Source organism: Mus musculus, chromosome 11 (genome assembly GCF_000001635.26).
Source record: "Mus musculus strain C57BL/6J chromosome 11, GRCm38.p6 C57BL/6J".
Taxonomy (NCBI): domain Eukaryota; kingdom Metazoa; phylum Chordata; class Mammalia; order Rodentia; family Muridae; genus Mus; species Mus musculus.
The window spans coordinates 71,056,084-71,058,630 of record NC_000077.6 but is presented as its reverse complement, the minus strand read 5'-3'; the positions used below and the strand labels follow the sequence as shown (position 1 = coordinate 71,058,630).

Here is a 2,547-nt window from a genome sequence, read left to right as displayed (position 1 = left end):
CCTTCTTAGAATTGGAAACAATCACCCATGAAAGGAGTTACAGAGACAATGTTTAGAGCTGAGATAAAAGGGTTGACCATCTAGAGACTGCCATATCCAGGGATCCATCCCATAATTAGCCTCCAAACAATGACACCATTGCATACACTAGCAAGATTTTGCTGAAAGGACCTTGATATAGCTGTCTCTTGTGAGACTAGGCCGGGGCCTAGCAAACACAGAAGTGGATGCTCACAGTCAGCTATTGGATGGATCACAGGGCCCCCAATGGAGGAGCTAGAGAAAGTAACCAAGGAGCTAAAGAGATCTGCAACCCTGTAGGTGGAACAACAATATGCACTAACCAGTACCCCGGAGCTCTTGACTCTAGCTGCTTATGTATCAAAAGATGGCCTAGTCTGCCATCACTGGAAAGAGAGGCCCATTGGACTTGCAAACTTTATATGCCCCAGTACAGGAAAACGCCAGGGCCAAAAAGTGGGAATGGGTGGGTAGGGGAATGGGGGGAGGGTATGGGGGACTTTTGGGATAGCATTGGAAATGTAATTGAGGAAAATACCTAATAAAAAAATATTTAAAAAAAGAATAATCTGAGCAACAGACAGGAAAAAAAAACCACACCTTTAAAAAATTTAACAGTAGGGACTGGAACTACGCGGAGATGGGGGCACCGTCCGCAGATGCCGACCGCACTCTGTTCGTGGGTAACCTGGAGACGAACGTGACAGAGGAGCTCCTCTTCGAGCTGTTCCACCAGGCTGGGCCAATAATATAAAGGTAAAAATCCCAAAAGATAAAGATGGCAAACTGAAGCAGTTTGCATTCATGAACTTCAAACACGAAGTGTCTGTTCCCTACGCCATGAATCTGCTCAATGGAATCAAACTTTTCAGAAGGCCTATCAAAATTCAGTTTAGATCAGGATGTAGTCACGCCTCTCAGGATGCCAGTATGTCATATCCCCAGCATCGTGTTGGAAATTTAAGCCCAACCTCCACATCTCCTAAAAGCTATGAAAGGACAGTGGGTAACGTGACTCTGACAGCTCAGATGGTCCAGAGGTCCTTTTCTTCTCCAGAAGCTTATCAGCGGCAAGCAATGGTAGATAAACAATGCTTTCAGACAGATGTCATACACTGGGAAATTTGGTACTCCACATGCAGATCAGTTGCGATTTTCACCATCAGCTCAACCACATGGTCATACCTTTAACCAGTCTTCCAGCTCCCAGTGGCGCCAAGATGCACTGCCATCACAGCGTAAAAGACAGAATTCTCACCCCTACCTAGCAGATAGACACTATAGCCGTGAGCAGCATTACTCTGACCATGGGTCTGACTATCATTACAGAGGAGGCCGAGAAGATTTCTACTATGACGACAGGAATCATGATGGCTGGAGCCATGACTATGATAACAAAAGGGACAGTAGTAGAGGTGGGAAGTGGCCCTCATCCTGACACTAACAAGCATTCCAAGGACACTGTTTAGAGGGTCATTTTAGGTCCTTTTAATTAAATTGTTGGAGAAATATTTCTAAAAACTGTATGGAGTAGTCCCACAATTTTCCACCTGTCTTAAAAAAAAATTTTTTTTAACCTAGTAACAGTTTGACAGAACTGAGAACTGTGGCTCCTTGTGCGCTTCTTTAGTTACCTAACCTCCGGGGTTCTGAAGAGGAAGGTTCATACAAAAGAGTGTGTCACCATCCTGGTCATTTCAGAGTCTCAGAAAGATGAATCAGATTGGTTGTTGTATTCTAAAGCAAATATTTAATTATCTCACCTTTTATGTTGCAAGAAATTTCGTGGTAATGAATCAATTTGGTGTATATAATAGGAAACATCTAAGTTGGTAGTCTGAAATTGCTGTCTGCCTTTTAATAAATGAGAAAATAGAAAAAAAATTTAAGTAATAGAGTGGCTGTCTTAGTTTTATTGTTATGTAGAAACATCATGACCATGGCAACTCTTATAAAGGAAAACATTTAATTCGGGCTGGCTTACAGTTTCAGAGGTTTAGTCTGTTATCATCATAGCAGGAATCATAGCAGCATGCAGGCAGACATGGTGCTGAAAAGGTAGCTGAGAGTTCTACATCTTGATCCACAGACAGTAGAAGGAGACTCTGTGTCACACTGGCCAGACTTGAGCATATAAGACCTCAAAGCCTACTCTCACAGTGACACACTTTCTCCAATAAGGCCACACCTCCTAATAGTGCCACTCCCTATGGACCAAGCATTCAAACACTGAATCTATGAGGGCCATTTTCATTCAAACTGCCACGGTGACTATTAGACAACAGAAAAGAGATAAGGAGGAAAAAAGGGGGAATGGGTTAAAGAGAATAAATGCAATCAACGTATGATATAAGGACAGTGAAACAGATAGATAGATAGATAGATAGATAGATAGATAGATAGATAGATAGATAGATGATAAGCATACATAAATACATATACATACGTGCATAAATATATGCATGCATGAAGATGGCTCAATGAAAAGACTCATTTTTATAAGATTATTATGTCTTAGTAAGGGTT

At 41.8% G+C, this 2,547-nt stretch overlaps 1 pseudogene; it reads left to right on the top strand.

Moving 5' to 3' along the window:
• On the top strand, positions 642-1,751 carry Gm12321 (predicted gene 12321; annotated as a pseudogene).